Here is a 22,173-nt window from a genome sequence, read left to right as displayed (position 1 = left end):
TCACACATAACTGACCATATTGTATTGTATACTATTGTAAAATGAATAAACGGTTTAAAAAATATAACATGTAAAATATGTTATAGCGAAAAATGGAAAGTCTGATCACAATAGTGAAGAAATTAACCAATTACATTACAATATAATTTAGAATGTGACCCGGAGCTTTGAAATGTATGGTATCCAGTTTCACTTGGTACTCCACTCTGAAACAATGACTACAACATTATATATCATTTCCAAATAATTTCCACAAAAAAAAAATTAATACGTTTATAGAAAATAAGTATTGAAGCTTGACTAGTGTAGGGTATTGTATGTACAGTATTCACACATCTTGCGGTTACTCCCACTTGGATAGTTTCTTGTTGTAATCAATCTTGTGTTATCAATGTGGGAGTAACCGCAAGATGTGTAAATACTTTCATATAATCATACTTACATCGTTTCTACATCGTCGGGCAGCCTAAAAAATAAAATAAAAATATGTTATTTGACAATAACAATATAAGAAACCTGGCAGCCTATAAGGTTTTTATTTAATTAATTTTATTAGATATTATTGTAATTATAATTTAAGATATTTTATTTTTCAAAATAATAATTTAGTGACCACGTCTAGGTTGTACGTGTATAACTTACAGCCATTCTTGCTTTCATCTGAAAAATAAAAATAAAAGTATTAGCTATTATATAACGTTATATTTTATAATAATGATCAGCCAACAAAATAAACGAATATAAAAATAATTATAAAAACAAATACACACACACATCTTTTAAATTCTTCTAAGTCTAAGTTTCTGAGACAGTACATTCAAAACTTTTTAGAAAGTTTCGCTTCCCAGAATCCTAGATCACTTTATGTGCTAGTAAGGACCGTTTGAAAGCCTTCAGAGTATGTTTAAAAAAGGAGTCGATAAGAACGGGACAAATATATGGGTAAAAGAATATTATTAAGGGCCTTAAAATGTTTAGAACTATATTAATTTATTAAAAGAACAAATGTTTTGAGCTCCATTTTTAAACTTACTAATAGTGTTATAATAACTAATTGTCTAATTGTCAAAAATGCTCATACTTGGCTTAGGTCCATTTTGAGGGTTATGACGAGCTACAAAAAAAAAATACACTATTAGTAGTTTGTACACCTTTTTTTAAACTATCAAAATTTTTTTGTAATTTATAACAATTAATGTTATATAATTTAACAAATATTTTTTGAACATGGATATGTTTTTGAGCTGGATACACGACTAAAATTTGCGACACGGTTTTGTGCCACGAAAAAAGACTCATCGACCATTTAAGCTTTTAATATTCATGGCACAAATATTTTCGCCAACCAAAACCCAGGATCACTTAATGTACAAATTTTCTGTTATTTTATATTGCCTATATAATTATGTTCTATTATATTTTTACTGACAGCCTAAAAATAAAATAAAATGTTAATTGACAATAATAAATTGAGAAATCTAGCAAATTAATTTTATTAGATATTATTGTAAATAGAATTTAAAATATTTTTTTTTTCAAAATAATAATTTAATGACCCCGTAACATAAATACATTACATCATATTTATGCAAATAACTCACAGCTAGGTATCTTTTTATTTACAGTGCCTGAAAAATCGAAAAAAGTATTAGTTATATTATATAACGTTGTATTTTATAATTATGATCTGTCAGTCAAATTAACAAACCTAAAAAGAATTATAAACACACACATGTTTTAAATTCTAAGTCTAAGTTTCTGAGACAGTACATTAAAATTTTTTTAGAAAGTTTCTCTTCCCAGCATCCTAGATCACCTCATGTGCTAGTAAGGACCGTTTAGAAGCCTTCAGAGTATGTTTAGAAAAGGAGTGGATAAGAACGGGACCATTTCCACAATGATCAAGTTCCGTCGGAGTAACTTGGACAAGGACAAGACGGCCCAATCTCTAATGATGCAGACGGCATTAAACATTTAGCAGTAGTAGTAACAAGTACTAATGCAGTCTTTTATGTACAACTTTTAGACAATATATTTGTTAAAAATATGCTCAGCTTTGGAGAATTTGGATACATGCATTACCTTTTAGGCAATGAGTTGAATTTGTAAATTAATAATGTAATATTAATCAATATACTAAAAAAAATATTGTACTGGTTAAAAGTGCTCATACCTGGGCTGCTAGGTGGCCGACTGAAGACTACATGTTGAACTAAAATATAAACTATTATTAGTGGTTTTTAAACTTTTATTTTTAAACTATACTGATTTATTATAATGTATAACAATTTAATTAACGACATTTTTTTAACTGGGATATTTTTTCGAACTGTATTGTAATAGTGTAATAATAATCAATATTCTACAAAATATGTATACTAGTCAAACGTGCTCATACTTAGCGTAGATGGAGGATTATTTTTCGGACTTGCTACAAAAAAAAAGTACACTATTAATGGTTATGTTTAAAAGGTTACACGTATACATCTATTCAACCGTTAAAGTATTCAAAGTTCTAAATTCTTACAACATTCAATTAGAGCCTTAAATGCACTATATTTAGATAATACTTTTTCAATTGATTATTTGTTAAAAATGTTATTAACAAAGAATAAACTTTGTTTCACTCTAGAAAATTTGAATAAATGATTTATCTTTTAGGTTTTAAATTGTATTTTTTAATTAATAGTGTTTTATAACTAATATTCAAAATATGTCTAATTGTCAAATGTGGTCCTACTTGGCCTAGATGGAGAACGAGTGTTACAACGAGCTAAAAAATAAATATATATATTAGTAGTTATAAACTTTTTTTTGAAAACTATGTTAATTCATTAAAATGTATAACAAGTAAACATATAAAATTTAACAAAATATATTTTTTTTAAATATTATGTAACTTTCAAGAGTGGAGGGAATAGATCACAAATAGATTGTTTAATATGGAGGAGAGAGAGTATAAAGTAGTGTACGGATTGTAAAGTAATTCCAAGTGAAAGTGTGGTAACACAGCACAGGTGGTTGTAGATGTCTGATGTGAAAGAAAAAGAGTGAACAAGAGATATAGGCAGATCAATAAAGAGCCAAAAATTAGATGGTGGAAGTTTAAGAGTGAAAAAAAAGTGTTTCATAAAGAAAACGGAGGAAGAAGTTGTGTGGAGCAAGGAGGGAAAAGGCGAGGCAGAGGCAGTGAGAGTTGAAGAAAAGCTCGATAGACGGAAACAGGGTGATATAAGAATAGCAGGGACAATTGAACGAGATGTAGAAGATCCAGCTCTATGAAGGTGTAGGACTAGGGTGGCCAACCCCATGTAGTTGGGAGTGTAAGGCGAAAATGAAGAAGCAGAAAAAATGTTCTTGAGCTGGATACACAACCGAAATGTATGACACGGTTTTGTGTCACGAAACGAGACGTTCATTTTAACTTATAAAATATATGGTTCAAATTACTGTCACTACCCAGAATCATCCTGGATGATTTTATATACAAATATTCTGCTATTTTATATTTTTTAATTAACAATAATATATTAACTGTATTTGTAAGTTTTTAGTATGATAATAATCAATATTCTAAAAAATATGCGAATTGGTGAAATGTGCTCATACCTGGTTTAGGTGGATGATGCAATTCAACAGGTTGAGCTACAAAAAAAAAATCATTATTAAATATGCTATCTGAAATAAGTGGTGTATAAAAATAAATGATTACACACATTTCAATGCAAGAGACACGCAAAGCGTTTTTACTTCAATTCGTTTAGTTTTTAAATACATGTAACAATTATTACTAAATGACGCTTGAGCTTTTAGATCAGATTTTAATTTTTACATTGAAATTTTGTTACTTCTTAAAAATTGTATTAACAAAAAATAAACTTCATTCAATTTAATTAGAAAGAAAATTTGAATAATTTCTTAATGTTTTAGGTTATCAGTTGTAATCGTAAACTAATAGTGTAATAATAATCAATATTCTAAAAAAGTTGTCTACTGGTTAAAAATGTTTATACCTGGCTTAGTTTCAGTAACTACGAAGTGTTTCACTACAAAACAAAAAAAAAAATGTATAAAAGATTTTTAAACTTTTTTAAAAATTATATTAATTTATAACAATTAAATATACATGATTTAACAAATATTTTTGGGCTGGCTAAACAACCGCAATTGGCGACACAGTTTTGTGTCACGAAATGAGAGCCCAATTGTTATGTACATCAGATACATAATATTATCACAATGCGTTTAGATTTTAGTACATTTAAAGCATAAAATGAATAATATATTATATATCACTATAATAATAGAGTACAAATTATTTGTTTTCATTCAACTTACGACTCGGTGATTCTGAAAAGATAAAAATACTCGATATTAATAAATATTTTTCTAAACAGAAACGTAGTAAAAAAAAAAAAAGTTAAAACAATACTAAAGGAGAGTAACTTAGTTAGAGTTAAACAGTTTTTACAAGCTGAAAGAAGTAGTTTGAACAAATTCTAAGTTATTTTATAATTGTAATATTATTAAAAAGTTATTATACATGTTACTTTATTCTTAATTAAATCGCTTAATTAGAAAAAAAGAGATTGAAAAAAGATTAATTTTTATGAAATGATTTTGACATTTGTTAAAACCTAGTAACAGACACTGTATACATATCTATGTTAATTTAAAACTTACTGTCCAATACATAATCAGCTGAAACATGATAATAATTTTTTAATTTATAAACATGTATCAGTATTTTTTTTATTATTATAATATTTTTTTAAACATTTTGTTTTCCGTGTTCTTATACCTAGTATCTGTATTTATTACCATAATATTAAAAAACATTATAGTAAAAATAAAAAATATTCTTTTAGAAGTTAGGTATACTACAAATCTATAATTTATCAAAAAAATATATGCTAAATGACGCTTAAGCTTTTAGACCAAGACTTAAATATTTATGAATTCTTATAAAATAATACCAGGTATTTTTTTTTTGTTTTTATTGCTACTGCTACTACTGCCTTCTGTGTAAAAAAAATAGTTAGAACACAAAGCTATGCAAAATCCATTTACAGGGTTATTATAAAAACAGATTTTAACGTCCACACATATTTAACACGTGTATTTAAAATTAAATCCTTCTGTTAAGTTAGGATTAGACATTTTTTTTTCAATATTTGTATGAGTTTTTTATAAAGTCTTGTAGACTATATAAAAAACCTGGATACAAAACAAATTTATTTTTAATTATTTGTTGCATAAAGTATATATAATTACAAATAATCATATCACGTATTTCGCCATGACTTTTTTTTTGTTATTTAGGATATAAAAAGTACTATTTGTATGCATTTTTTTTTTTGTTTATTTTACTAATTTGATTAATAATTGTGTGTTGTTCAATTGGCAACAACATAAAAAAAAATATCTTCATAAAACCAATACTTTCTCAGCTGTCGAAGTTAAAACGTTTGGCCTGACTGAATTAATAGAAAATTACTGATGTGATTAAAAATCTCTAATAAAAGACTGGTGTTTAGCAAAAAAAATAATTTATTGTTTTGTGTTATATTTAATGTGTTGTACGGTATTGTATTTATTTTCTATAAACAAATCGATTAATTATATATAAGAAATTGGAAAAGTATAAATTTTTTATTTTAAAGTTATAGCACTTGATAAATCTTGGTGATCCGATCCACACTGTATACGTTAATATGTTTATGTAAAACTTACCGTCCATTCCATTAACAACTGAAACATAAAAAATAATACATTTTAATATATAAATATGTATAAGTAATTTTATAGGATTATAATAATTATTAAGACAATTTTTTTTTATGTTTATTATTACCTGAATTTATTACTAAAATGGTAACAAACGTTATTGCCAAAAGGGAAGAGATTTTTTTGAAATTCATACTTCAATCGGCTATGCTTGTGTCTTGTGGCTGATAACTTGAAAATTTATTTTAAAAGTGGAAATCAACACGAACGTTAAGCACTAAGGGAGTAAAATATTGTTAGGACTGCGATATGCTTAGATACCTTTTACAAGTACAGTATACTTGAGAGTGGTGGGAGCCTCTTTTTGTGTTTACAATCGCAAACAAATATATGCTTTTTTTTAAAGTTACGATTTCAAAATCAAATTTTCGATAAGACTGACGGGTTTTAGTGACGCAAAACCTCATGAACAATTTTTTGTGTTCGCAGTGTATAGCCGAGTTTTTAAAAAATACTTACATAGCTATGTAATACTTACATCCATGTGTACTTATCATGTTCTACAACTCGTTTGAAAACAACAACTTTTAATGGAGAATAGAAATGTTGATAAACATTTTATATGCAATACACTATTTTTTTGTCACTGACAAAAGTTTCAACTATGACTTTTTGTTACTTTTACAATAATACATTTTATCATTTCAACCAAAATGCCACATTGTCAGTCATTGGGAGGTATTTTAGGCTAAAAAAAAATAACACTTATATTTTTTTGTCAGCTGCTAAAGAAGTATTTTATTTTTTAGGTATTTGTACATACGTTAATCCAACGTCAAAAGAAAGTAGGGATATGCAAAATACGAATTTCTGTTACTTGTGTATTTGAAAAAAAGGTCTTGATATAGTTTTCAATTTATGAAATCATAGTTTTCGCATTTTGTCTTTACACCTATATACCTTGTTATTGAAGAAATTCGAAGTCATAAGTCGATAAATACTTTGAAATACGAATGCTATTATTGGATTTGTGCAAATAGATGTTTTAATATTTTTTCGCAACTACCGCCTACACATTAACTCATAAAAGGCCAGGTCAGTGGGTTCAGGGCATAGTGGGAACGGGGAGGTCAAAGATCTACAGAAATTATTACAACTTAAAGTGTTAAAATCACTTTTAAATAAACGTTTTGATTCCAATCTGTGGATAGCAGGTTTAAACCACCAGTCCAAACCATGCACAGTAAGAAAGCATTATAAAGATATCAAAGTTGACAATATAATGAAAATAGTTTCATTACCTGTCGACTGTTGATTCACTCACACACAAAGCAACCTGGAAATTGACAGATTTTTATGAAAACTGTATAATAATTGGTTGTATATGTTTATCTGTTTAATTTTCAGACCTAAATCCCTAAAACATTGCTTGGAAAAGTTAAATAAAGAAAAAATATCTATTCCTTGTAGAGGAAAGAGCTTATGGTTTATATATATTTTTTTGTTTGCCAATGTGTATTGGTAGTACTTTTTTTCAAGCCTACTAGTCTCAAGCCATTACTTATTTTTTTATTTTGTTTTGATTAATGATTAATGGTGTCGAATATTGTTACACGGCCATACGCTTATAGATACCTTATATAAGTACAGTATACTTGAGAATGGAGGGAGCCTCTTTTTCTGAGTTTACAATTGGAAATCAAATATTTTTCGAATCGCTACGATTTCAAAATCAAAATTTAAGGTGCCGTAAAACCGATATATCATTTTTTTGTGTTTGCAATTGTCAGCAGAGTCTTAAAAAATGCTTACATAGGCTGTATGTATATGTAATTATAATACACTATGACTTGTTTAAAAACAACGACTTAATGGTGAACAGAAATTTCGACAAACATTTTATTTGTAGTACAATAATTTCAACTGTAACTTATTTTAAAATTGGCTTTTGGGTATAAGGTTACAATGTAACAAGTATTAGTTCTGATAAATGGTTATAATTTAATCTATTTGATTTCTCCAGGTAATTCATGTGGATAAAAAATATAATAAAATAATTTCTTTATTCATTATTTTGCGTTTGTAGGTAGTTCGATCAAATGTCAATATATATTGTACGAATTTATTTAATTGTATTTTAGTTTTTGTTTATGCGCATATACTAGTGTACAAATCTATATTAAAATTGTATAAAATAATATTTCATAAGTTGAAAACTTTCACTAAACCGACATTTTTCGTTTCAAGGCATATTTTTTCTTCTTAAGAAGAAAAAATTACTTAAAATTAAATAAATTATATGATAAAATCGATGAAACAAATTGCTATGTAAAATAATATGATAACACAAACACAGTGACAAAGAAAGTTATACATTAAAAAAAAATAAAAAAATAGCTGTGGTATTTTATAATAGTATAGTTTTGAGTGTTTTTTAGCTGTGGTTGTAATTCGACTCTGAATCTACGATTAAAAAATCAATTAGAATAGTATTATAAAAGAAATATATATTTTAACTTATTAACATTGAATCATAATTACTAAAAATATTACTTACACTCTTTTTTACGAAAATGGGTTTTAACCTGTTAGTGATGAGAATCCGAAAATCCGGATTTTTCAAAAAAACGCTTTTTAAGTCATTTGAAAATCATATAATTGTTAAATACTATTACAATATAAAGATGTATACCTAAGTAAAATTTGTTGATAAAAATTTTTAAAAAAAACTCTTAACTTTGTCTATAAAATGCTTTCGGATTTCGGATTCCGGATTTTTGGATTTCAACAAATCCGAAATTCAAAAGCAGTTTATCTCTTTGGTGTTTTGTTTTATTTTCACATATTTATCAAAAAAATGTTACTTAGATATAGAGCTTTATATTGTAAAATTATTTAACACTTATATGATTTTTAAGTAGCTTAAATAGCGTTTTTTTTTTGAAAATCTGGATTTTCCGATTCCCATCACTACAACCTGTAACCCATGCAACCTGTAAATATAATACCTACTTTATGTAATGTTTATTAAACTAAAAACTCACATCCAGCAGACTGTTATTTTTTTTGGGCTGAAATATCATAAAAACATATATATTTTATTATATAATAATTGATAATAATAAATGTCGAGGAAGAAAAAATATATATTTTTGGCGGTTTATTAACGTTTTTTAAAAACTACAATAATTTACCATAAGTTATAACTATTAAGGACTGATAAACACACATTTTTTTTTTTTTTTAACTGGAAATATGTTAAAACATTTAAAAAAGTACTTTAGATTTTAAACAGACGGTATATAAATATTAATACTTGGATTGCCTCCAAGTGAAGGAGCTCCGACAGAGTTGATTATTAATAAGATGTTATTTACTTTTCTTTTTTCTTGTTTCTGAGGTGGTTTTACTTCATCACCACTCGAGTAATCGCTAGTGCTGCTATTATCACTGATAGTACCAGGGCCAGTTATTTCATCACCACTGTTGTAATCGCTACTACCGCTATCATCTGCTTAAAAAAAAATAATAACTACACAAAATCCATATAAAGAGTGATTATAAAAATAGGTTTTAATTTTTACACATATTAAATATGTGTAAATAGCATTTGTTGTGAATTAAAAACTAACCTTTTGATCCATAAACAGCTGAAACATGAAAAATACATTGGAAGATATAAATACTATGTATCAGAAACTTTTATACTATATTGATATAATAATTATTTTGATATTTTTTTTTTCTTGTTTTTATGCGTATTACCTAAATTTATTGCCAGAATGGCAAAAACGGTTATTGCCAAATGGAATAAGATTTTTTTGAAATTCATACTTCAATCGGTTTAGCTTTTAAATCAGAACTTAGAGAATTTCATTTAGAAGTGGAAATCAACCCGTACGTTAAGTACTAAGGGAGTGGAATACTATTAAGACACATAAGGTACAGTAACATACATCTAAGTAGTACAAAATAATGGAGAATACACAGGAATACAAAACAGAAGTTGTGTGTTTACAATCCTAAATCAATATTTTTCCAATCGCAAACTTTCTGTATTTTCTTTGTTAAAAGGTCTACAGTCTATGATCGATAGACGGGTTTTAAGTGACACAAAAACCGATAAAAAAAACAAAATTTTTGTGTTTACACCGTACAGCCGGGTTTTAAAAAAAATACTTACACAGATTGTGAATATAATATTATGTACTTTATGATGTAGTACGACTCGTTTCTAAGACAATACAGACCAAGAAACTGAATTTTCACCATAATCATCTAAAAATATATCAAATACATATATATCAACAAGCTATATATTTACTTGTGGCTAGCCTACAAAAAATTACTTTAATTTAATAATAAAAAATATATATTACAATAAAAGCTAAAAAAAAATTGACGTTGATAACCTACCTAACTTGACTATAAGAGCTCGTTGTGAATAGGAAAAATACCCAAATGCTACACACTAATTGTGATAAGATAGATACTTGTCTTATATTTTATATATAATAATATTATACAGGTAGATAGGATCTACACGCGTTCTGTAAAATTATTTTAATTTTAAAAATTCTACAGGTTAGGTACATATTATAAACTCTTAATTTTACATTTCTCAATAATTACATTAAGTAAAAACTTAGTTCTAAGCTCATTAGAAAGACATTGTTTAGAAAATACGTCATATAAATTAAAAACATTTAAAATAAATAAATTCAATTTTTATAATAATAAAAAATTACCTATTTTAGCTAAATTTTTTTTTAGACTTGAATTAATTGCTTCAAAATAAAATATAATATATTTTAAATAGTTCTCCAAAAATCAACAAAGACTACATGCCGACCTCGAATAGACAAGCATTTTTTTTAAATAGACTGTATAATAAAAACATTGTTATGTATTTTGTAAATATGTATTCTATTGTTAGATAATATAATATGACACAGTTATGGACAATATAAAAATAATTCAATAAAACAATACAATTGTTATATAGAATAAGTTATTAGGAAAATCTGGACTTACAAAAACAATAATAAAGAATTATGTAAATTTAAAGAAAAGTAATACACGGAGCTGTGGTTTTCCAGTATTTTAGTTTGAAGTGTTGTAGCTGTGGTTGTAACTCAACTCTGAATCTGCGTTAAAAAAATTCAACAAAACAGTATTATTATTTTTCGGTTTTAATCATATTATAATGTTAGTTACGTGATAACACCTTTATCGGGCCATTACTAAATATCATTTACATTCTCAGAATCGCTAATGAAAAAAACCGATATGCATAATTCTAAATTGTTTTATAACGCTGTCTTTTAATAATCTCTTGAAAACCTTCAATATCTCTTTTTTACCGTATAATTAAGTAGCTACTGAACTGCTATAGCCTCATAAAACAATGTGCTTCTCAGACTACTTCCAATACCAACTGTTCTCTCTTTCTTAACTAATTCAAAACCCGGTCTTCCAAATCAATTAATTTCTTCCTCTTCCTTCATGATTCCATGTTTATCACGTTGGTAGTTAATACAAAAAGAGTTAAAGCTCTATATATTGTTTTATCAAAAACCAAAAATATAATACCTACATTATGTAATGTTTATTAAACAAATAACTCATATCCAGCAGGCTGTTGTTTATTCGGGCCAAATATATCCTGAAATACCGTAAAAACATATATTGAAACCATTCAAGTCATTATAAGCCCTAGAAGTAAGATGGTGAGTGTTAAGCACATGGCCAAGTTAATAGTGTTGTGTTTTATGACAGTTAATTTTTTAAAAGCTACGACACAAACTGGATGAAGATAAACGTGTTCAAATAAAAAAATGTTTTGAGAATACGAGTGTCTTACATCGGATGGATCACTCTGTAGGTTACCAGTTTACAAATATTCAAAGTTCTTACGAAAAGTATGATTACAGTCTAATAAGATAACATGTTTACAAATATAACTGTTAAAAATAAACTTTGTTGAATTCTGAAAAATTTGGACAATTGCTTTACCTTTTAGGTATTGCGTTGTATTTCTAAACTATAATATTGTAATAATAATTAATATTCTACAATAAAAAAACGTCCATACCAGAGAGATCAAGTGTTTTATTTTGAGCTAAAAAAAATAATATATTGTAAGTGGTTTTTACATTTTTTTTAAAGCTAAAAATACTAAAACAAAAATCATTATTCTACAAAACATGTGTGCTGGTCAAAATTGCTCGTACCTGGGGGGTTTGGATTGAAGTTAGATTTAGGTGCAGGTTTGGCTAAAAAAAAAAACTTGACTAATTAAAAATATATTTTTGTTTTTACGTCTATAACTACTACAGATTCAAAAATATACATACCAAGAAATGAATCTATATCTTGAGAAAAAGGATCTAAATCTATCATATTGTCGTTCACATCTGCATTATAAAATTTAATTATTAAGCAAATTGCAGTACAACACACACAAAAGGTTATTAATACAAAACGATTACCATATAAAATAATAGGATTTTTTATTTTTAAATATAAAATAAAAGTATTAGAATTATTTTATACATCATTGACTTCCTGTTCAATTAGACTAGTCAATGTCGTTCTAAAACTGGCTAACACAAATTTAAACAACTTACATTTTAATACTGTACTAATCCTAATGCAATAGTTTGAAACTATATTTTATACTAAATAATGTTTACTCATTTACTTCAATATAAAATATGTTATATTTGAAAATTAACAGTGTAATAATAATCAATTTTCTACAAAATATTGTGCACCATAAGAAAGCGTCCATACCTGGCTTTTTAGGTGCATGTCTTTGAGCTAAAAAAACGATATATTGTTAGTTTTTTTTAAAACTTTATTCATATCTATAAGACAATTAAAGATAAAACTTTAATTATTATAAATATATGTATATTTATATATTTTTTAATAATGTTAAAGGATCTAAAACTGTACATACCATTCATTGATTGACCCGGATTTAATGGACCATTCGAATCTGATTTATAAAATTGAATCATTATACAAAGTTCAATATATTACACACGCACACGAGGTAATTAATACAACACGATTAAATAATATAGCAGTATTCTTTTTTTTTTTTAATAAAAAAAAATTATAAGAATTATTTTATAGATCATGTTAGACTTCCAATTCAATTAGATTAGTCAGTATCGTTCTAAAACTAGCTAACACAACCTTAAGCAACTTAAATTTTAATACTGTATTAGGATTTTAAAAAGGTATTAATAATTTTCTACAAAATATACAAAAAGGGTTCATACTTGTCATAGGTGCAGGAGGTGGAGGACGCCTAGCTTTCATAGGCGCTACAAAAAAAAAATTATTATTAGTGGTTTTTAACCTTTTCTTAAAACTATATTAATTTATTATGATTGATCATAATTAAACGTATATAATTACACAAATATTTTGTTTAACAATTTTTGGACAATATGTTTCCTAATATATTTTGTTAAAAATATTATAACGAGAATACACTTCGTTAAATTCTGGAAAATTTGTATAAATGCCAACCTTATTGGGTAATATGTTGTATTTGAATATTAATAGTGTAATAATAATAAATATTCTACAAAATATGTAGACAGTAAGAAAGCGTTTATACCTGGATTAGGATGCACCTAATCCAGGTATAAACGCTTTCTTCGCTAAAACATTTTTTAAAAAAATTTAAAACTTTTTTCGTATTTATAAGATATAACAATTAAAGGTATAACTTGAATTATTATAAATATATGTATTTATATTTTTTTAATAATGTAAAGGCATCTGAAACTATACAAACCATTCATTGATTGAGTTGGATTTAATGGACCATTCGAATCTGATTTATAAAGTTTAATTATTACACACATTTTAATATAATTAATACATCACAATTAAATAACATAATAACATTTTTTTTTTTTTTTTAATAATAATAAATAAGTTTAAAAAATATTTTATAGATCATTGACTTCCTAATCAATTAGACTAGGCGGTGTCGCTCTGAAACTAGCTAACACGAATTTAAGCAACTTATATTTTGATACAGTATTAAGATTTCCAAAAGGTATTAATAATATTCTACAAAATATGTGTACGGTAAAAATGGCTCATACTTGTCATAGGTGTAGAAAGCGGAGGACGCATAGCTTTCATAGGTGCTACAAAAAAAAATTCATTATATATATATATATATATATATTAGATTTATTTCAATTGATCAGATTTGATGATACATACACAAATAATATGTTTAACATAAAAAGTGCTTATACCTTGCGGAGGTGGAGGAGCTGGTCGATGCTTATTTTCCATATTTCCTACAAGAAAAAATATATTATTAATGTTTTTCAGTGATTCGTTACAGTGACGCGTCCATAATTTTAGTTTATATAATGATGAAATTGATATATTTACTCAAAACCCGGGATCATTTTATGTACAAATATTTAATTATTTTATATTTTTTGATTAATTTTGTTTTATTTTAGTTATAGGGTTATCCAATTACAAATGTTCAACTATTTTAAGAATTCCAAACTTTAGATTCGTTATAAAAAATATGATTGCAGCTTAATAGGTAAGATTTTTAGATAATATTTTTTCAAATACATATGTTAAAAATATTATTGAAATAAAATAAGTTTCGTTCGATCCTAGAAAATTTGGATAAATGCTTTACCTCTTAGGCTGTAAGTTATATTTGCTAATTAATAGTGTAATAATAATCAATATTCTATAAAATATGAGTGCTGGTGAAAAGTGTGCTTATACCTTGCTGAGGTGGAGGACGCTTAGTTCTTAGTTCGCCTAGTAGATCCGTAGTTCCTACAATAAAAAATATATTATTAGTGACTTTTTAATTTTTTCTAAACTATATTAATCTATTCTAAATTATCACAATGAAAGATACAGAACGCCAAAAATAAAAAGCACTTATACCTTGCCGCGTTTCAGTACGTTGAGGAGGCCTAGGTCTCATAGCTTCTAAAAAATATGTATATTGTAAGTGATTTTTAAACTTTTTTAATTTATTATAATTTATCACAAATGTTTATTTTTTCATGAACATGTTTCGTCAATTTAAGCTAACTTTCATGTGATAACTTGGATGTACAACTTTTTTTTTATCGGCAACCACGACAGGGTTTTCAGAGTAACCAGTTCTAACAGGGGAAAAACTTGTTTAACAGTGTTGCCAACCTGGCCCATCGGCCACTGTGACGCATATTGTAGGTGCCGTATCGTGGCGGTATAATAATATTTATATGTAATAATAATCAAGATGGAAAATATGAATGGGTATAAGTCAAAACTGCTCATACCTGGGTTTTTTATATATTGATCGTTATATTCCCCTACAAAAAAAAATACAATGTTAGTGTATATCTTACATATTTTTTAAAAACTATAACAATTTATTATAATTTATAACAATTAAAGATTTAACAAATAGTATTTCAACATGCATCTATTTTTGAACTAATAACCCATCGTTCATTTTAGTTTATACAATTTATGGTTAAATTTATTGTCGTTACCTAGAACCCATTTGTACAAATATTCTGTTATTTTATATTGTCAAATAGCTATGTTCTGTTAAACAAGGGTACCGGTATAAAATTTTTTAACCATTATAAAACTACAAAATTCATAATTCTTACAAAAAGTGTGATCACAAAACCTAACTGATAAGAGATAAAAGTTTTGTCTACCGCGACAGGGTTTTCCAATCCAGAGTAACTAATTCTAACAGGGAAAAAAATCGTTGAACAGTGTCGCCAACCTGACCCATCGTGACGCATATTGCATCGTAGCGGTACAAATAATAACATTTATATTATTATTAATTACTATTTATTATGTATATTGTTATTATTTTAATAAATACGGAGCTAAGCATAATCAGACGACGTTAGACTACTCACTCAGTATAATAATAATGTTATTAGTGTAATAATAATCAATATTCAAAATATGAATAGGTACAGGTCAAAACTACTCATACCTAGGTTTTTTCCATAATAGTTATTATATTCACCTAAAAAAAAAAAATACACTATTAGTGTATCTTAAATATTTTTTTAAAAACTATATTAATTTATAACAATTTAAGATGTATCATTTAACAAAATCCATATACATGAATATGTTTTTGGGCTAATAACCCTTCGATCATTTTAGTTTATACAATTTATGATTAAAGTTATTGCCGTTACCCAGAACCCAAAACCATTATACAAAAATATTCTGTTATTTTCTATTGTTAAATAACTATATTCTGATACATAGGGATACCCGTTTCAAGTACATTTGTTAAAAATATTTTTAAAATAAAATAAGCTTCGTTCAGTTCTAGAACATTTGTATAAATGCTTTACCTTTTAGGTTGTGAGTTGTATTTGCAAATAAATAGTGCAATAATAATCAATATTTTACAAAATATGTGTACTAGTAAAAAGTGCTCATACTTGACGTAAGTGGATGCTGAGAGTCATGATGAGCTACAAAAAAAAAATAATACACTATTATTGGTTCTTAAGCATATATATGTTAACTAAAATATGGGGTTTAAATTAAATATTAAGTCCTTTGACTTAGGTCTGGCTAAAAAAAAATGTATTAGTTGATTTTAAGGTTTTCTTAAAAACTATATTAATATATTATAAGGTACAACAAGTAAAGATATATATCAAACTTGACTGACTATACATGTATGTAAATACATGTTTATTAGGGTGGTCAAAAAGATATATATATATATATATATATATAATTTAATAATATAAAAGGATCTTAAACTATACATACAAAAAGGACCAAAGCAATCTGGACTCGCAGGATCATTAAAATCTGGTTCATAAAATTGAATTATTAAAAAAATTCAGTACAATACAAACATTACAATTAAATAGCATAGTAGCATTCTTTTCTTTTTTTAAATAAAAAAAAAAATAAGTGTAAAAATGATTTATAGATCATTGACTTCCTGTTCAATTAGACTAATCACGTTTCTTTTTAAATATTAGAGGTAAAATAAAACATTCTATAACTGCTAGTATGTTTAAATGTGTCGGTGCAAAATTGATATTATCATTAAACTTCTTACTGAGAGCATCCAGAAACGCTGAAAAATAAAATAAAATACTTACTATTAATAAATAATCAGCATAGAAATACAGTGAAAAGTAAAACATTTTCAAAACAATGCTAAAGGAGAGGAAACTATACACCTGAAGTTAATTAGAAATAATTAGTGCTTGGAAAATATCAATTTTTTTTAATTTTAGTTATAGCATCTGTTAAATTCTGGTGACGCACACAGTATACAAGATATATATTTTTATTTAAAACTTACGTATCGGTATCTTTGCATCACCATCTGTTACATGGAAAATACATTGGAATATTAATAAGCAAGTATCAGTAATTTTTATATTATTATGATAAATATTTAGACATTTTTTTTTTTAAATAATTATTCTCATGCTTATTACCTGAATTTCTTGGCAAACTGGTAAAAAACGTTATTGTCAGAAGGCAAAAGGTTCTATGGGAAATCATACTTGAAATTTACTATCATCCATAAGCTTTTAGACTAGAACTTAAATTTTTGGATTAAAAGTGGAAACAATCACGAACGTTATGAGTACTACTGAGTAACTGAGTGGAACACTGTCGAGCCAGCCATATGTGTAGGTGCTGTATACTTAAGAATTGAGGTAGCCTATTTCTGTGTTTACAATCTAAAACTAATAACTTGTTGAATTGAAAACTTACTGTATTTTGTTTGTTACCATTTTAAAATCGAGCTTTTTAAGCAAACTGATATAAACCATTTGTTTGTATTTACACTGTAAAAAAATACTTAAAAAAAATGTTTTAAACATACATTACTCGTTTGAAAACAACAATTTTATGGTCAATACTATAACATCACACTACAACTGTTTGGAAAAGGTTAACCTAGTTCAAATTATACATAAGGGGTATTGTTTGAATGTAGTAGCACTACCCGACTAACCTTATGGCTAAGGAAAACCAACCTCAAAAAAAAATCTAAAACACAATTACAAATACAAACATAATATGTACTTGTAATTTTTTATTTTTTTTAGGATTTTATTACCACACTTGAAACATTTTTTTAGTAGCACGTTCCCAAAAAGGTCTCTAAATTATAATTACAATTAAAGATTAAAAAGTCGGTCGTAAAAAATATCAAACAAGCAAAATATTATTATCAGCTAATTATAAAATAATATAGATCTTCTGCAGATCAAGAGTGTATACTCTTGATCAAACAAATATAAGTCTAAGATAATATTTCAAGTTGAAAAATAGTATGTCGATTTCAAATTATTTTTTCGGTAAACTCTTTAGCGTACTAAACACGGTGAATATGTATTGAATGAAAGTAAAGTGTTTTTATATGTGCTATTACTAACGGTTGTTTGCCTAACGCGAGTGGCTAATATAAAAACCTTATACTTTGATTTTAATTGACTTTAATAGTTTTCTTATGCATTTTAGTAGGTACTAGTAGAGATGTAAGGGACATATGCATATATTTTTCAATAATTTTATATAATTTTTCTTTCGGACGCAGCTTTAGACTTGAAATTTTGATTTTGTCTAATTCCTATATTTTAGCTTCGATGCAAAGCGAGAAGGTATTGGTTTTACTCTGATGTGGGCTTTTTTTTTCGCTGTATACACTGTAACTTTTTTAATACTAAACCAATTCCTTTGAATAGCAACTTAATAAATCACAAATTTTGTCTAGTTTGTACTATGGGGGGGGGGGGTAAAAGTTGAAAAAATTTAATTCTTCACAGACGAAAGTTGAAAAAACAAAAAAAAAACCGTACAAGTTTTTAAGTTAGAACTTTTACTGGCTATAGTTTCGAGAAAAAGAGTCGGATCGAGTTGAAATGTATAAGAAATATTCATTTGGTATGCCCGCGCACGTCAGTTGTGTCAAATTTAAACTATACCAATTTCCCACTCCCCTAGGGGGGGTACAAGTTTTTTTGTTTTTTGGGGTTTTTAGCCGTAATTTTAAAACTTTTAGGTTGAAAATTTGCCAGTAGTTGGAACTTATATGTATCCATAACATATTAAACGGGTAAAAAATTCGGCACTACAGTTTTTTTTTAATTGCCGGAAAACTGCGTTTTCGCAGATTGCGTATATTTTAACAAAAACACCTAAAATCTTTAAAAAAAATGTATCAAATCATTAAAACAATTTTATGTATATCTATGCAGAATGATACTATTAAGTTTTGTGCTCAAGTACCACTTTTGACTTAAAGTTTACACAAATTCAATTTTTTTTTTTTTTTAACTAAAAACCCGGTGTACCAGATGGGAGAAACGAACAGACACTAAAAACTATCAGTTGGTAACGTCTATCCGTGTTAGATTAGGTTAAGGCCCAATGATCGGTATCATAATATTGTGTTTATTACATGATATCACAGACGACTAAATCGTGTAACTGATTATAGTAGACACTCGATTTATTGGTAAAAAAACCTATCCGTGTACTTATTAAGACACTTAATGATTCTGATACGACAAAACCACTGTCGTTCTCTCGTTATTTTATAGCCTTCGTTATATAACCTTACCGAAGGTCAACTATGAGTATATAAGGTCCAACTACCAGCAAATTATGGAGAGGACTGTTGCTTTCTGGATTCAGATTAAGTGTTGGGTTTTATGCAGTATACCGCCTCAAAATGTATTTTTTATTACACAATTTTTTTAAAGGAAAACTAATGTTTTGTATATTGTTATACTGTTATTCATTTAAAGAAATTCACGCTTGATTGTTTAAATTGTCTAATATTAGATAATCTGCTTCGTGCTAATTTTAATTTTTTAGTTTATAACTTGTAGCTCTAATACTTTATTTTATGACTAGATCAAATCTTGTTAACATTTAACATCTTGATACTGCTCCTATGCTTTTATTAAAATAACACAATTTTTAAAATCTCCATAAAAGGTTATTGTTAAATAACAGGCAACAGCCGACCGCTAGTGGCTATACACGTTAGTAATATTTAACTAATAAGTAATATATGTAGCTAAAATTTATTGTTTTCTCCATCACAGTACCGGTATACGTATTATTTTAATTTAAATGTAAGAAAATCGATTTTTCTTTAGAAAATAACAAGAAATTAATATACAGGATGAGGCAATAAAACGGCAATTTTCTAATGTATTTAAATGGGAAAACCCGTTTCACTATCCCACCCTTTACATTTTAAGGATCTATGAAAAGATTTTTTTAGTTGCATTTTATTTTTTACATTGTCAATCTAGTAAAATAGAAGTATAATATAGCTTTGAAATAATATAATCTATGAAGTATAAATAGTTTGTGTGAGATTGCTCTAATGGAAGTATATAATATATATTATATATAGTATATAAGTATATAGTATAAATATTAATTTTATTGAGAATAAGCGATTATAATTTAAACTATGGAGTACAAACGATTGAAATATGAATCGTCAACCATTCCAACAAAATATAACAAGACATTGTATAAGTGTTATTTGGTCCACTACGTTTTTGCAAAAAAAAAAAAAACCAGTACAGTGGGGTCGGGGCATAGTGGGGACGGAGCATAGTTGGGTCGGGGCATAGTGGTGGCGGGGAGGTCACAGGTTTACAGGAATTTTTGAATCTGAAAGTGATAAAATCACTTTCGAAAAAACGCTTCGATGCAAATCGGTAGTTAGTATTTTCAAGCCAGTACAGTCCAAACCAAGCACAGTATAAACCAGCAAAGTTAGAAAGTTTTAAATGAAGGTTCTGTATTTACAAATGAGCATCAAAGCGTTAATTTGAAAGTGATTTTATCCGAGAGGACTAGCACAGTAGAGTATTGGCATAATGTAATCAAAGCAATGAGGAAACGGAGAGGTCACAGGTCTACAAGAATTATTATAAATAAAAGTGATAAAATTGAATAAAATCGCTTTCAAATAAACGCTTTGATGCTCATTTGTAAATACAGAACCTTCATTTTAAACTTTCTAACTTTGCTGGTTTATACTGTGCTTGGTTTGGACTGTACTGGCTTGAAAATACTAACTACCGATTTGCATCGAAGCGTTTTTTCGAAAATGATTTTATCACTTTCAGATTTAAAAATTCCTGTAAACCTGTGACCTCCCCGTCACCACTATGCCCCGACCCAACTATGCTCCGTCCCCACTATGCCCCGACCCCACTGTACTGGTTTTTTTTTTAAATCTCTGATGCTGTATAAATATGTGGTTAAATATGTGTTGTACCAATATAAGAAAAGCAAGTTCAACACATAATAACAACAACACAAGTTTACTATTACTCATATTATTTTAACTTATGTATGTTATACGAACGAAGTCACACTTAAGGCACATGATCGGTATATGTTGAACTTAGAACATTATAACTGTTTAATATTTATTAAGCTTTTTATACAGCTGTGCTCGTTTGGGCTTAGCTAGCTTATACTAATCTAGATTCTTACTAAAATTTGTCTAGTGTTTACTTAGCCGTCAATATATACATATATATAGTAGTAAACATAACTTTAAATTTGAATTTAAGTTTAAATTAGGTACTATACTCTTGAAACGCCAACTGTATATTTTCTTACATAAAATACACTATTTTTTTTGCAGTGGCTGTATCAAAAATCCAACATTTTCTAAATTAAAAAAGAAAAACAAGGGGGGACCTAGAAATGAAAAGAAATTGTTTAAATAGACTAGATAATAAGAAAACAGCTCTAAATAATCTATAAACATGCATTTTATTGTTAGATAATATGTAATGACTAAATTATGGACAATATACAAATAATTTATTAAACAATTCAATTGTTATATAGAATAAGTTATTTGGAAAACATACATGCACAACTATAAAGAAATATTTAAATATTTAAAACTCTTAATATTTTTATATAAAAAAAAACAAATATAAAATGTAATAATGTTTATAAAACATATAACTTACATCGAGCAGGCCGTTATTTTTTTGTGTCTAAAATATCGTAAAAAAATATATATTTGCTATAATAAAGAATTGTATTTTATTATTATAATAAATCAACAAAACTTAGGAACATTGAAACCATCGTAAGCTATAGAAGTAAGATATGTGTTAAGCATATTATCAAGTGTTGTATTTTATGACGATTAAGTTTTCACAAAGATAAGCTGAAAGTCAGTGTTCTTCTAAAACTAGCTGCTAACACAAATTTAAACAACTCAAATTTTAATACTATGTTAAGCTTAGTTTGAAACTATATTTATATTAAAATAATTTTTATACATTATTTTAATAATAATATTATAGTCCAAATTGTTGTCTTTACCCAGAACCCAGGATCATGTTATGTACAAATCTTTTG

At 26.8% G+C, this 22,173-nt stretch overlaps 1 protein-coding gene and 2 long non-coding RNA genes across 3 annotated transcripts in view; 1 reads left to right on the top strand and 2 right to left on the bottom strand.

Annotated features, from left to right (window-relative positions):
- Positions 1–22,173, top strand: part of LOC126847497 (mitochondrial import inner membrane translocase subunit Tim17-B-like) — a 248,149-nt gene that overhangs the window by 124,057 nt on the left and 101,919 nt on the right. The gene's annotated exons all lie outside the window — the stretch shown is intronic.
- Positions 13,810–15,115, bottom strand: LOC126847514 (uncharacterized). The gene is made up of 5 exons (XR_007687080.1): positions 15,069–15,115; positions 14,686–14,730; positions 14,518–14,571; positions 14,019–14,063; positions 13,810–13,904 (listed from the first exon to the last, which is right to left on the bottom strand). It is a non-coding gene; the product is annotated as an uncharacterized LOC126847514 (long non-coding RNA).
- Positions 15,751–17,392, bottom strand: LOC126847512 (uncharacterized). The gene is made up of 6 exons (XR_007687078.1): positions 17,241–17,392; positions 17,102–17,125; positions 16,853–16,870; positions 16,555–16,596; positions 16,215–16,247; positions 15,751–15,784 (listed from the first exon to the last, which is right to left on the bottom strand). It is a non-coding gene; the product is annotated as an uncharacterized LOC126847512 (long non-coding RNA).

This window comes from Adelges cooleyi, unplaced genomic scaffold, assembly GCF_023614345.1.
Source record: "Adelges cooleyi isolate 19-005CV unplaced genomic scaffold, UGA_ACOO_1.1 ACOO_flye_CR_arks_rails_tigmint_CR_PRNA_108, whole genome shotgun sequence".
Taxonomy (NCBI): Eukaryota; Metazoa; Arthropoda; class Insecta; order Hemiptera; family Adelgidae; genus Adelges; species Adelges cooleyi.
The sequence above is the reverse complement of the archived record's forward strand: the minus strand, read 5'-3'. Positions and strand labels throughout refer to the sequence as shown.